This window comes from Tamandua tetradactyla, chromosome 3, assembly GCF_023851605.1.
Source record: "Tamandua tetradactyla isolate mTamTet1 chromosome 3, mTamTet1.pri, whole genome shotgun sequence".
Taxonomy (NCBI): domain Eukaryota; kingdom Metazoa; phylum Chordata; class Mammalia; order Pilosa; family Myrmecophagidae; genus Tamandua; species Tamandua tetradactyla.
Genome location: NC_135329.1, coordinates 106,395,449 through 106,411,098, shown reverse-complemented (window position 1 = coordinate 106,411,098; position 15,650 = coordinate 106,395,449). Strand labels below are relative to the sequence as shown.

Genomic DNA, 15,650 nt, shown 5'->3' with positions numbered 1-15,650 from the left:
AGTCACCTTCAAAGATCTTCATATCAATGATTCTGAATCCTCATGACTTTTCTTTGGAATCAACATGTTACTCTCATAGCTAGGGTCTATCCTCGCTCTGCTCTTGGAAAGTGATAATAAATGTTTGAGTAGCACTTAACAGTGGACAAAGCACTTTGCTGGATAATAGCTAATGTAAGTCACAGGAGTGCTATGATGCAAGCAATGTTATGTCTGTTGAACAGTGAACTGTAAGACACTTAAACAAAGCACAGACAGACATTGACTATGCAATTCATTAGGCACATAATTATTTGCTGCCTTGTGCTTTTACTTGGCCTCTTTGTGTGTATATGATTTTTTTTCCTCCTTTACTGGCTTGTAAATGCTTTCAAAGATCATATATATTATGTATTGCCCTCAGCCCTAGCAGAATATTGAATAAAAAAATAAGCGTTTGATAAATATTGGAATGAATGAATGTATGAATGAATGAACAATGACACATTACAAAAGAAGCTTTTTTAATTTACCCTTATAACTCGAACACCAGGGCTTTCAACTACTAGAAAACGTGGTTTCCAATCTAGACTGAATCCCCACCCATCAAATTTCTGTCTTTTATAATATAAAAGAGAGATGGAAAATGGCTGTTATCTCTTTCTCTGTTGGGTTCCACTCACTCAACGTCAATATACCTATTAGGCCACTGTTTCCGACCTCCATAAAGTCCTCATTGCCTAAGCCTTATGATCTTTCCTTCCTCTGCATTTTTATTGCATTTATAATTGAGCCAGAACTCCAAAATCCCCCAGCATTTTTTTTTTAACAATTTTGCTGTCATCTATTTCTTTAGGATCTGCCAGAGTATTTAGCATAACAACAGAATCACATAATGGGCATTTCTTACTCTTTTTCAAATTTAAATAATAGTTCTACTCATTCTTTCAATAAATACAGTTGAACACCTTCTCTGTCCCAGGTACTTTTCGGGACATAGAGATACAACAGGAAACAAAACAAAGTCATTACCTTTGTGAAGCTCAAATTTACTAGTAGAAGACAGACACATAAAAATAAATAACTAGTAACAAGAAACGGTGAGAAGGGCTATGGGGGGGAATTAAACAGACAACAGAATCTCTTTATATAACATAAAACAGTAATCCAGAGCAGTTGGGAGGAGGTGCTTACTATTTTATTCAAATGAGACAGGGAAAGTCTCTCTGACAAGGTGCTATTTATGTAGAGATCTGAAATAAGTAAGACTGTGAAGCATACAGATGTCTAGGAGAAAAGCATTCTAGGTTGATGAAAACAAGTGCAAAGGTCCTGAGGTTGGATCATGCTTAACACTTTTAAAGAACGGCAAGACATGTAAAGTGGCTGGAGTGGAGTAAGTAAGGGGTAGAATGCTGGGAGATGAGATTTTAAAAAGTCATGGGGACCAGATTATGGTCATTGTGAGAACTTCGGCTTTTTTTCTGAAGAGTTGGGGCACCATTATTGATCTCATAAAGAGGAGTGCTACAATTCAATTTAGAGTTTATGTAAATCATTCTGATTATTGGATAAAGACTGTAGTTAGGAGGCTACCAGGTATTATCAGTGAGGTCGTGAGAACCGTCTGGATTTGGAATATGTTTTGAAGACAGATCCAACAAGATTTGCTCATGAATCAGAGAGAAAGCAATGAGTCATGGGGAGTGCTGAGGTCTTTTGGTCTGGGTGACTAGAAGGATGGAATTGCCTTTTGCTAACCTGGTGAACACTGTAGGGGGATTAGGTTTAGGGAAGAAAATCAGTGTTGACTTTTGTTCGTCATATTTTAGGTACCTATTGACATAAACATTATTAAACACCCAACTGTTGCTCAGAAGAGAGGCCCAGATCCCATGTGAATGTGAGATTCAGAAGTCTATAATGTTGTTTTAAGCCAGCAAGACTGAATGAGATCATTTAGGGAATAAATGTGACCACAGTAGAGAGGAGAGATTAAGGCTGAGATATGGCTGGGGTTATATTTATTCAGAGTTCTGGGAGATGGGGAAGAACCAATAAAGGAGTCTAAGAAGAAGGATTGGAAGAAAGAACTAAGAAAGACTGGTTTGTTGGGCACTTAACAAAGAGATTGGGTCAAAAAGGAAGAAATGATCAGCTGGATTAAATCCTGCTTAAAGATGGGGCAAGAGGAGGACTGAAAATCGAGTCTAGCAACATGGAAGTCATTAGTGACCTGAGAAAGGCAATTTGCTGGAATGGCGTATCGAAGATTAGAATAAGTTCAAGAGATAATGGGAAGAGCAGGATTAAAGTTGGGGGGAGGATGCTTGACACACACCACACTATGGAGGGATTTTTTACAGAGAAGATCAGAACAATAACGTATAAGAATGGCACAGAAGGAGAAAGCAAGAATGTGAGGTAAAGGAGGACTTTTTAGTTTAATGCAGGATAGCATATGGGTACAGGCTGATGGAAATGATCCAGCAGAATCGGAAAAACTGATGACATGGAATAGAGTTCATATGCCTTACAAATATGGAATGGCTAAAGAATGTGCTGTGTTCAGCCCTTCATTTATATATGGCACACTGTGCCTTAAACATAGATCCCAAATAAGGAAGATGCAGTATTTGACTATTGATTAGACTGGCTAAGTCGCTGATATACTCAAGACAGGATCGTATTTGTTAAAAAATGAATAAACAGTGAGATAACAATCCCTAAGCAGAGAACGAAATTTCCAGCCTTTCCTAAATTCATCAACTTCTCACAAGTGAGATACAAACCAGAAGGGTGTGTTAAGGGACTACCTATATATGATGTCAGAACTTGGACCCACAACCTCTGCAGCAACCAGTCCAGGAAGCCAAACCCCAGGCCTGCAGCAGTGAGCCCAGAACAGTACAGATGTGGTCAACGGCTGGCAGGTTCCCCAGTTTTTGCCACCATATCTAACTCAGGCCAACCAGAGAAAATCACGTACCCCATAACAATCACATAGGATGCCCTGCTTCTGGGCGGGCCATGGTGGCTCAGCATGTAAGAGTGCTTGCCTGCCATGCCCGAGGACCCAGGTTTGATTCCCAGTGCCTGCCCATTTAAAAAAAAAAAAAAAAAAAAAAAAAAAAGGATGCCCTGCTTGTAATTAGCCTGTCTCTAACCTCCCTGTGCCTCCAACCTTCACCCCTGGGCCTTCTCTTTTCCCACCATAAAGCTGCCTTGCCTGCTTTCGAGTCTCTGCCAAACACCGATGATGACGGCACCCAACCTTGCTATAGTAAATTCTGGATAAACAGTCCTGTTTGTTCTCATTTGGGTGATCTTTGGTTATTTCCACACAGACAAAGAGGATAGAGACCTATATTGGCTGAATGGAGAAGGAGCCCAGATCTGATTCAGAGGGTTATTAGAAATCAAGAGTGTTTCCAGATTTGTTTCTGAAATTCAGAGCTCTTAAAACAAATCCAAGCATGCCAAAGTGCTTGTGTTTAGGTTTCTCAAAATATTATACCTTTCAGTTTTTTTTTAAAGTGTCTACCATCCACTTGTCTTCAGTAATAGCTAACAAGTTATCAAATGGTATCTCTATAAGCAATGCCCCAGTGAAAATGTTCATTTAACTGGCAGCTATTATGATATGAGAGCCTGAGAGAACATGAAAATAATGTTTTTAGTGCTTAGAATGGTGATAAATCAGATTTCAGTTGAGACTGGAGACTAATTTACAGCTTACATTCTTCATATTATCTAAGATGCTAAGAGGTGATCATGAAAACAGCTAAATAAACCACACAAATTGTTGAAAATTTAAATGTTGATGTAGCAGAATCTCCTTAATTGCTGAGTTTGATGGGTATAAACATGTAGATATGCAGGTTCTTCAGGAGAATGTGCTGTTTTAAACAGGGATCTGTGCTCCAATAGCATGTTTTTCTCTCAAAAATACCCAATATTCAATTTTTCTACAACTAAACTGTGGCTTAATGCTTTTTTTGTCTTTAAGAAAAGGGAAAATCCATTCCCACTTTTCAGTTTTCCGCTTTAGGCCAGTGTAACTAGAATGGAAGGAAACCAGGAATAATTCTAATGATTCACTTTGCCTTCTACGGACAGAAGGAAGAAAAGTCTGCAGTCAATACTGCTAGATTTGGAAGTCTAGCAGCCATCAACAGGAACACTTCCAACCCAGAGGCTGTAGAGAGACGCCTGCTGAGCTGTGAAAATGGCTGGGACAATCTATATTTACGTAATGCTGTGAGCATCTGAAATGATTACTAAAAATGTAGGATACATTTATAAGCCATTTCTTTCAAAATATAGCTTGCAGGGGGCGCAAGGGTAGTTCGGTGGTAGAATTCTCACCTGCCATGCAGGAGACCTGGGTTCGATTCCTGGTCCATGCACTTCCCAAAAATCAAACAAACAAGCAAAACAAACAAAAATTCAATAAATGGTGCTGCAATAATGGAATACTCACATGGAAAAATAATGAAATGTGACCCCCACCATACAGCATACAAAAAAAATAGCTTATAAGACTGCTAAACTTGGCCCTAACCTGAAGGAACACTGGAGAGCAACACATTAATTGAAGACCCCTCCAACTGCAGCTGATAACCATTAAGGTCTTTTGCAGACTCAAAATCCAGAGTCAGAGGAAAATCTCCTGTTTGACCATGGATTCCAAGCAACTGGAGGGATAACAAGGTCCAATTTAATTTACCTGCAAGTTCCCCAAGGCTGAATTCTATTTTAGGAACATCACTATAAATGGGTAGGGATTCCCTCACAATTACTTCCATTTGGTAACAAAACTGCTGACATGAGCCCAGTCTTACAATTGTGGTCTGTGAACCTTAATTCAAGGGCCTTAGGCTCCTCCCTGGTACATTTGGGCATTTTTCTGACTCACAGTGGAGTGATTTAGACAAGAAGTGGTTGTATGGCAAGTTTCTCCTTGAAGTCCTCTAATCCTAGCCTTTAGTGAAATCAAACAGAATATCCCCATTACTTCCTCAGAATAATGATTATACTTCAGAGACCATTCACATATATTACATTATTGGCTTTCAAAGATTGGTTCAGTGTACCACTGTGTCCCAACCACCTCGGGTACAAATAAATGGAGGGTTAAGGGGTCTCACACCAGAACCACTGAATCAGGGGATGGGATCCTTTAATTTGCATTTTATCAAACTCCCCTTATGACTCTTATACACACAGATATTTCAGAACCAATTCCTGGAATCCTCAGAATCACCTTAGGAGATAGGTGAGCCAGGAATCTCATTTGATTCCTTGTTCTCAGCAATGAATAAATATTTGTTGAATAAATGAATTATTCCATAATTAAAACTATTTGAAGTATATGGCAAATAAGGCTCAAAGATCACTCTTATACCTTAAATATAGATGTGATCCATTTAGTTTCATATCAGAACTGCTTGGGGTGCTTGTTAGAAATTAAGATTCCCTTGCCCCACTCCAGATCTATATTCCTTGTTCTGACAATAATGGGGCTTTTTTAAGCACACTGGACAGCAGCAACTGTTCATTATTGCCAGAATACAGTTGTCAAAATAATGATGACAATGAAATAAAATGTGATTTAATTTATTATCACAAAAGCCTGAAGTAGGAGATTCTATTGTCCATATTATATGTATGCAGAAACTGATGCCAAAAGAAGATGAATCATTTCCAAGCTATCCAGTAAGGAGATCCAGTAGCTTAATTCATTCAAATCACCAGTCCACACTGCTTCTGCTACCACAGAAAAGAGAACCTACATATGTGGAATGCAGTCATCCCCAAATAGCACATGTGGAGATACAAGAAGGAAATAGGCAAAGTAGTCATATCATATAGCAAACCAAACCAATGAATATCTATTGAGTGTTTCTTATGTACACTGAAGGTTAAATGGCAATACTGAAGTCAGACACCATATAGAAAAGCTTCAAGACAATCCCCCATTCTCAAATTAATGACCAAGAAAAATCAACTACGAATCCAATGGTGGAAAACAGGCTCAAGATCAGAAAAGGGATTAAAGCTGGACTTCAGAGGGAGTCAGGATTGAAAATAAAAAAGATGTTCTTTTCATCTGCACATTCAAAACATTTACTGAATTAATTTTTAGATGACAAAACCTATACTAATTAGCAGGGTACCTATTTGTCCAGCATTCCTTCCTCTGGGAATTACCATCTTTCTCTCATTCCTTGTGATTTGAGTGTGGCTGACCACATCCACCCGCCTCAGGTGTGGACATCTAACCCAGGTGTGAGCAATTAGATCCTCCATTCTCTTGGCCAAACTGAGTGCTTAGGGATGAACAGGAGAACCAGGATGAGACAATACTCCAGAAGTATTCTCTCAGAGAAGTAAAAAATGCTTTCTCTTCACAAGCTATACACTCCATGTATGCTGCAGCTGCATGAGACCATCTTCATTGGCTGAGTGGAGGGAGCCTTATTCTATGGGAGAAAACGATGTCAAAATGCAACCTGAAAAGAAAAATGCAATCTGCACTAGAAGCAACACGCAAATGAGGAAATGCTAATAAAAATCATTTGACTCTCTGAACCCAGGCCAGCCTGGAGTTTGGAAATTTTCAATATCTGACCCAATATATTCCCTTTTTTTAGAGTAAACAGGTCTGAGTTGGGTTAATTTCCTTTGCAGCTGAAAGGTATTACAACCACTAAAGCAATGATACAGTGTGAAAAAATTCACTATCATCAGAATCTTATAGTTGGAGAGTCAAATTAGAATACTAACTAGTTACAATGCAGTGTAATAAGTGATATAATAAATGCAAGCACTAGATGCTATTTTAGCACAGAAAAAGGGCAGCTTATTCTTAATCAGTTAGAAATATCAAACTTCTACCACTATATGGTAACAGTAGGGATTTATTCACCTTTGTCCTCTCTAATTTGTTTCCTCTATTGTAAATAGAATTGAACAATCGATATATATTTCTTTTAAATACATTTGTATGTATGCAAGCATAACAAGTGGCATGGAAACCACCAGAAAGAATTGCATGCATCTTCCTTTACTTTCTTAACATTAACGAAGTTATAATTCACAAGGAATTTAAAATAAGACATTTCATGGCTAGGGAAACTACTACAAACTCAACATCAAATAATGCCATCTATAGTCTCTCAAAATCCTTTATTCTCTAGTCAAATGGAAAATGTTCAATTCTGTAATGATCTTTGCTCCACAGAACCTCTGCAATCAAGTAGATAGTCACTAGAAATTTTTGTTGTGATTTGTTTTTAGCCTCAAAGGAACATTCTTAAGGACGGAGGTAGCACAAAATGAAGAAAGGGTAGTAAGAACCTGAAAGGAAATATCTTAATATTTTACATGTATATGCTAGATTAGCTGCAGCAGTGGGTGGAAGGGCAGTCATTGGTTATGTTAAAGTTAGGGTGACTTCAAATTAGGGCCAGTGACAAAAGAAAGCATATTCTATATAGGATTCTCAGAAGGAAGTAACACCCAGATTTTGTAAGCATCAAGGTGATTCAAGTCCTAGCTCCAAGAAACTACAAGAACATACAGTCTGCCTGAGCCCATAGATCCCAGAGTATAGGATACTGGGAGAGAGAAGATGGGTTTCAGAAATACATAGGTAATTCAGAATGGTCAAAAATAATAGAATACTTCATATTCTGTTCCAGTGGCCTAGTCGAAATATTCTATATGGATTAAAAAAGAGAAAAACTCACCTCCTAAGATCATTTCTTTTTGCTAATGATTTCATGAAGCTTGAAGACTTTGGGGGAACTTGAATTTATAGAAAACAAGCTCTATTTGGCGCTAGAGAGTACCAAGCCCTGATAGCTAGCCTGAGTTTGTCTTGCACTTAAGCCAACTCTGGATACAGTACTCTTCTACTAAAACTCTTCCTCCAGAAGTAAAAGGGAACAGGGGAGAGGAAAACTTTAACTTACAGTATATAGCTTGCCTATTTCTAAATAGAGGCTTGAGAAAACATTGGACAGTAAACTCAAGAATGGGCATTCTGTCAGTCCATCTCTTTATCCCTGACACCTCTCATGACTCTGCACGTGGGAGAAGCAGGATTCATATTCATCTAACAAATGCTGATGGAGTGATGAGCATCCAGCAGAATAAACAAAGCTATAAGGCAATCGCCTGCTTGTTTTACCAAAGTAACTGAGCCCCCTGGAGCCAAATCAATGCCTAGCTCAATAGTTTCCTCACAGTAGATGCTCTAAATGACTGTGTTTTAAATGAATGAATGGATGAATGAATGAAAGACACGGATTCAAGTTGTGGGATTGGTTCTTTCATCCTGATTCACATATACCCCCAAATCACTAAGCAGCATTCAACAAAACCAGACCATTAACAGAGACAGGACGCAGTGTTAGGTTTCTCCCTGCCCTGGCCCTACAGTTTTCACAGTGATAGATGAGCTTTAGATGCACCAGTCAGAAAATTGTGCTTCTCCAAGGAAAAATTCCCTGATTGTCAAGAAAGCACCCCCCCCACCTCTTCAAATGAATTCACAGAGACATAGATGCTGACCTTGAAGAAGGTATTTTTTTTCTCTGTTTTCTCTCACTCAAAAACTGTGTCCAAGTTTGAGACTTTGTGGTTTATTTGCGCAGAGCTTTGGTGCGAGTTTGCTGTCTGTTTAGAGAACACGTATGCCCAGCTCTGGAAGACTGCACACCGTTTAACCAAAGGCTCTAAATCCGTGGCCACATTTTGTCTCTTTCTACTTCATTACACTTGATAGGAAAGATAAGGCACAGAATATTTTCCACGAAACTGACCTTTGATTTTCTCCAAGTGGCTCTCTGAATGTGGAGTGTGTGAGGAGGATTAGGCAGTCACATTCTCAGAGGTGGGAGATGCACTCTTAAAAATGATGTGTGATTCAGTCCTATTCATACGATTCGCCTCAAATGTTTTCTTCAAAGCAGGTGCTGAAGACAAGTGACAATTCAAAGTCTCCTGTCCTAAGAGAAGGTGAAATCCTATGTAAATGATTGTGTTGACACCATTCTTATCCTGATATCCCACTTATAAGAGTCGCACCCTCTGCTGTTGATTGGGAAGAAAATTCAGTCTGGACCACCATTCCTGGAAGGCTTACTCCTCAAACTGCCAATTAATGAGGAACAGAAACAATTTCTTCCTTTGGATGCAAATGTGGTGACAAGTTTCCAAAAGGAAGACGCTTGAAATTGAACTAGAGCAATCTGAAGTCAGGGGAAGGATAATTTAGTCCACAGAAGCACCATCCTGTATTATAACAGAATCCTGGGACTACCTTTATTTAAGAATAAGGTAAAAGCTTCTGAGTCTCTTCCAGGAACATGAATATGTACAAGTAATTTTGAATATAATTTCAGGTGGTCTTCAGGGAGCAGTGAAGCCCATTCCTAGGGAGTCCTGTGCTCCAGGTTAAACATTCATGCTCTAAACTTCGCTTTTTCAACTGTACCTCCTCCCTATGGTCAAATGAGGGACAGGTATCTTGTACTCTGAAAAAAATAGAGAAAAGAGAAGAAAAATCAGGAACTCCTGTGCCACCTTTAAAGTGTTAAAGGAAAGCACTGTATCTTCTAAATGCCTGAGCCAAATTCTTGACTCCTAGACCAGACTGCAGAGCTCTCAAGGACTATGAGTATAATGTGCATTCAGCAAATACTTATCGAGCAGCCACCAGGGGCCAGGGGCAGCAGTGGTCATTAAAGTTAGAGATCAAATGCACTCTGCTGGTCTATAAAGGGTGCATAAAAACATAAGAAAGTAACGAATCATAATACAGTAAGATAAGGACAGTGCTGTATGGGAGTACAAAGGGTTTAGGGTTGTAGAGAATACATGGATAGAAAAGGTAATGCCTGTGCTGAGTCATGAATGAATAAGAGCAAGCCATGGGAAGAGGAGGCTGGAGGGGCACGTGCAACGGCACAGAGGTGAGAAAGAACATGATGCTTTTGAAGAAGGGCAAGCAATGGTATGGGTGGAACACAGGTGGAGGTAAACATGGAGGCTGGAGAGGCAGGCCGTTTCTTGATGAGCCTTGGAGTGCATGCTCAGAAGCTTGGATTTTATTGAAGGAAAAGAGCAATTGAAGGACTTTAAAATGGGGAGTGGCATCCAGTTAGCATTTTAGCCAGTTCACTGGTAGATATCCAAACATAGCTAATTATTGGATTGCTAAGGGGTTGTAATACTTGATAGAAGAGGGGTCAGCCACTTCAGCTTTAGACTATTCCCAAACAAATAGCCATCAGGACATTCTGACACTCACATTGCCCAAGGGCCCTTCGCTTCATACCGGTGGGCAGTGTTTGCATTTGCAGCAAGTCCTTCCAGGTGCAGAACATAATGACCACATTCCCCATAAAGACAAAAGAGAGCCTTTGAAATACAGTGCATTCATTTTCTATTGCTGCTGTAACACACTGCCACACACTTAGTGGCTTCAAACAAGAAAAATTCACGTGGATTTCACTGGGAGGAAACCAAAGCATCAGCAAGGCTGTGTTCCTTTCTGAGGCTCTTAGGGAAAAATATGTTTCCTGGCCTTTTCTAACTCTTAGGCGCCATTCAAATTCCTTGGCTCATGGCTCGCCGCTTCCATCTTCATAGCCAGCACTTCAATTCTCTCTCCCCACCTTCTTCAGTGGTCACACCTTCCCCTGACATAGCAGGGAGAGGGTCTCCACTTTTTAAACACTCCTGTAATGAGAGTGGGCCCATCTGGATAATATAGGATAATCATCTCATCTCTAGGTCTGTGCCCTTAGTCACAGCTGCAAGGTGTTTTCAGTACGGTAACAGTCACAGGTTCTTGGGATTGGGGCATGAATTTTGGAGGAGGCCATTATTCTGCCCAGCACACAGACCTGGCCACGTCTTCTGCCTTCGGTTGTAGTGCCTGATCAGTGATAGATAATTCCGCAACAAAACGTACCACTTTCATCTACTTTGTTTTTCACTCTTAGCTCACTTAGAGCACCTGGCAAGACGCATATTTATATGTAAACACGTTACTTATTTTAGAACTATCAACTGTCTTCAGCCCTTGGTTTAGGAGTACATTAGGGCCCTGAAAGTGCCCTCGGCATCATCAGCAATGGGACAGAAATAGAAATCAATGACGGACTCAGTCCTGGCAGATCAGGCCAACCGTGTAACTTAGCATGAGAATCTGGGGCAAGCGGAAGCTAGAGAACAAGGCAAGGAATGAGAAAGGCACTTGAAAAATCATCTGAGTAAAATAATTCCCCTAAGACTAAAACAAGATGTAAAGAGGATAAGATGGAAACAATATCAAGGCAAAGAAAAACAGTAAAGAGAAGCACAAATATCAATGTGTCTAAAATAATCTAATCAACCTTGTCAACAAGCATTCTCCATCTATCTTCTATGTCCCAGAGGCAAAACCAATGGATGCTTGCATTTTACACACTTGTAAGCCTATTGTCAATTCTGTGCCAATAAATTGTAATAGCTTAAGCTGAATAAGGGCTGGGAAAAGAAATTTTGATTTCAGACAAAGAATCAGGTTTCTCTGCCCTCTCTGGCCTTTAACTATTTTAGAACATTACACACCTTTCAAGACAAGCCTATCTGCTTCAAAGGACATTATCTTTTCAACACTCACTTTGAGAAGAAAGTAGTCAAACACACATACTAATCAAATGCTGAGCCTCAGTAATCTGGCTATATTCAATATATTTGTCCGGAGCACCTAAATGGTCTGCTCATATTCCAAATTATCACTAATTTAACCTTATTTTAGTTTTTAACTATTTGTTGTGTTGTCTTGAAATTCAGGGAGTGTCTTATGATATCAATTCTAAAATAAAGGTATTCTAGTTCGAGGAATGAGATGCCTAGAGAGATAGTGAAGTCACCAGGATGGGAATATTCCAGCAAGTAGACACTCATGCCTTGGGGTGCTCAGAGAAGACTCCCACATTAGCTGGAAGTCGAAGGTAGAGTCTTCTCTAAACCCAAGATGCAATGGCTCAATAATATATAAGATACTATAATATTCATGATGGTTCTGGATATTGCTGTCCTGCTCTAGAAGAAAGACACCCTAGAAATGTTCCCTGAAGGCCTTGCTCCAGATCTAGAAACCCTGCATGTAACTACAGACATGCAGTTTCACAGACTAAGTACAGAACAGCTCTAGGGTATAATTTGAGATGCACAAAAGTTGTCTCTCTCCCTGACCTATGAGATTGCCTCCAGGAAAGGAGCAATCTGAAGTGTCCTATGAAGCTAGATAAGATTTGTGTCAGCTGAGACTACTGGGCAAGACTCCAGGGAGAGGAACAGCAAATGAGCATGATGCATTTAGAAACTGATACACAATCTTGGAGAGACAGTCTATTAGGAGGGAAAGTTGGAGAGGACATTTAAGATCTTCTAGTCCAATCCTGTAGTAACTCCAGAAGGTAGAGTTAGAATAGACTCAGAGTTCACTGAGTTTGACCTTGATCCCTGAGCAATGACAACTAGAACACAAGTGACAACTGGGGAGAAACAGAGACTCCAACCTGAAGCCACCTTGGGCTGGAGTTTCCTAAACCAGATTGAGAAAAGAAACAGGAGTACTGTGTGCTCAGTAACAGGAGACTTGAAGGAAATACTGGACATCTGTACATGACACATTCATCTTCTTTAACAGTCTGGTGTTTTCTGTGTTTATCCCCTTTTATGTTCTTTTCAGCAAAATGTTTGCACATACATGGCCTGGGCACATGCCTGCATCGGGGTGGGGTGGGGGGGATATTTATGCCTATGAACAAAGGCCCTGGCATGGAGGGTTGGGTGCCTAATAGACGGGACAAAAGGACAGGAGAGCCGGACAGCTTCCAGCAGCTCTTTCTTTCAAACTGGCACATTTCCAAATACTTTTTCATGTCATATCTTGGTGTGACAGTTGTGAAGACTAAAATGAAAAGGTATTAAAGGGAGCAGAATGAAGGAACAATTAAATCAGAGTGCTTTTATGCACAAAAGAGGTGTGCAGAAAGGATAATTAAAAGGTGGCATGTTTTGCTTTTGTTCGCATTCCTGCCATCCAACAGCACAGGCCTTGCCCCAAGGTTCAGAGGTGGGATGTGTGATAACTGGTTACACTTCTGCAGAACTTGAAAACTGTATGGAGTACCAGTATCTGCTAAAAAGTGTACAAGAGATACTTTTCTCACTCATCCCAATCAGCTCTAATGCTTATGCATGTGCCCCCAATGTCAATATATTTATTTTTAAAAATCATGGTAACAAAGTAAAACTGTGTAAAATATACAAGATAGAAATCTTCAAAGGATGACATAAAATGGGATAAATTACATTTTTAAACTGAAACACTGTATTGCAGACACTATGTGTAAGACACTTTTCTAAACACCTGAAACATATTCACTCATTCAACCCTCATAACAGCCCTCCAAGTAGTTACGCTATTATTAATCCTCATTTTACAGATGAGGAACCTGAGGCTAGTGAAGATAAGTAACTCAACCTAGGTCACACAGCTGGCTAGCAAGAGAGTCTGGACACAAACCCAGCAGTCTGGCTCTAGCATCTGGGTGCCTAGTCCTTGCAGTATATTCTACTCCCTCTAATAGCTATTCTGCTGATCAGGATGACTTGAGCTAATCTTTCAAGGCATAATGTGCACTTTGGGAGAAGTTAATCATTAATGATCGTGGCTGTAAATCCAAATTTCAAATAGTCTTCTTGGTAATCATATCTGATGAGATTGCTGTTGTTATTTTACTGTTTGATGTAGTTGACCACAAGCTTTGACCAAGCCAGACAAGTACCAGCAGAGCCATTTTCATTGGCTCCCTTGTGGGGGTTCCTTCGGTGTTTTGAGCAATTCAGTTTCGTTGCAGAAATCTGTTTAAGCCGCTTGTACATTTCGAGAGGGAAGCTTATTTAGACTAGATCACTGGTCCTTAAACCCACTTACCCAGGCAACACACACCACACTGTATCACAGTAAATGCAATGCAAGTCAACCCATATTCTTGTGTCAGAATTGTGCATGTTCTGTTCAGAACATAACTAGCTGAATGACATAAAGGTTCAGCGAGGGCACGAGTGCCAGTCAGCAGCAAAACTTCAGAATTCTCCTTTCTTTAAATAAGCATAAATAGAAAGTCCAAAATTTTATTCCTGCCCAATAAAGGTTTTTCCCATTAGCAAGGGCATGCATACCCTACTTTGGCGACCAGTCCTCTAATAGAGTATTACTCAAAGTGGAGTCCTTAAACCACCTACCTCGGGATTGGCAGGGTACTTATAAAAATTTGCATTAGTATTTATAATATATTTATAATTTTAATTATTTTATATTATTATTATTATTATTACAAAAAGCAACTACCTGGGCTTAAACTCCTACTTACTGACTAGGAGTCTAGGGGTAGGGTCTGGGGAATCTGTGTTTTATATGAGCTCCTCAGGTGATCCTTCTGCACAGAGTCATGGCCTCAGGTCCCCAACACAACAACAGCTCCCAGGGTTACAAGATCCCTCCAAGGTCATCTGATCCAACATTATAGTCAATATTTTAATTTCAGAGTAAAGAACCAAATTCGGGAGCTCTGATTCTCCTTCCCTCGCAGATAGGACATATATGAATACTGACTTACACTTATTCAAAAATATTTTGTTTTACTGTTTAATTATAAACAACTTGGGAAATAAACATGTTTCCTTTTCTGTAATAGCTACAGGTCCTCATTCAACACTAGAATACATTAGGCCACAGCCAGCAAATAGCTTTTAACTCACATGACTGACGTCAGATTAATTCACAATGGTTACCAGGCATGTTCTGTGGACAAGGATTCTGAGACTGAATCACAAACTGTGATGCATTGTCAATGTCTGCCATGGAGCAACGTGGAAAACTGGCAGCTCAACTGGACAAGTGGCAATTCAAATGAGTTCTCAACAGTATATTCTCAAAACAAATGACAATGGAAGATATTTCAAACACTGCATATATGATCACATGGTATCTTACTTAGGGAACTAGATGTTTATTCAGATACTCTCTTGGTAGGTCATTCCAAAAACCAGGTAGCTAGAATCATCTATAACTGAAACAATAACCACTTACAATATTTACTTTTGTTGTATCTCTTTCATGACCTCCACATATATGAAGCTCTAAGCAATGGGAAACAATACATCCATAATTCAAACCAAGAAGGAAACAAGCTTAACAGATTAAAAATGGCTAGAGATAAACATCCCCACATACCATAACAACCCTGAAGATATCCTTGCACTCATGACAGCAATAGCCCTGAATCATGGGAGCTTGTTATGAGTAAGAATCTTTGAGTACCCATAAAATAAACATACTTGGTACCTCTGATCACGGATCACCTTGACGTCAGATAAAGGAGATGCTACATGGCTGATGGAATGCTGTGCTTTTCATTCAGATGCCTGGAATTCCGACACCACCTGCATGGAGCACCCTAAACCCTGATCTGGTGTGGAACTAGGCAGAGACATAGCCACACCCCAGCTGTTACTGGAGCCTTTTGGGGGCTTGGTCTTCAAGTTAAGCCATAGTGCATCTGCTTCCTGCTGTTTCTCTCTCAGGAATATTTCCA

The 15,650-nt window shown here is 39.8% G+C and overlaps 1 long non-coding RNA gene across 1 annotated transcript in view; it reads right to left on the bottom strand.

Moving 5' to 3' along the window:
- The window catches only part of LOC143677589 (uncharacterized), a 139,447-nt gene extending 124,023 nt beyond the window's left edge, over positions 1-15,424 (bottom strand). The window contains exon 1 of the long non-coding RNA XR_013172698.1: positions 15,401-15,424. This is a non-coding gene — a long non-coding RNA (uncharacterized LOC143677589). The remainder of the gene's footprint in view (positions 1-15,400) is intronic.
- Positions 15,425-15,650: the final 226 nt, after the last annotated feature.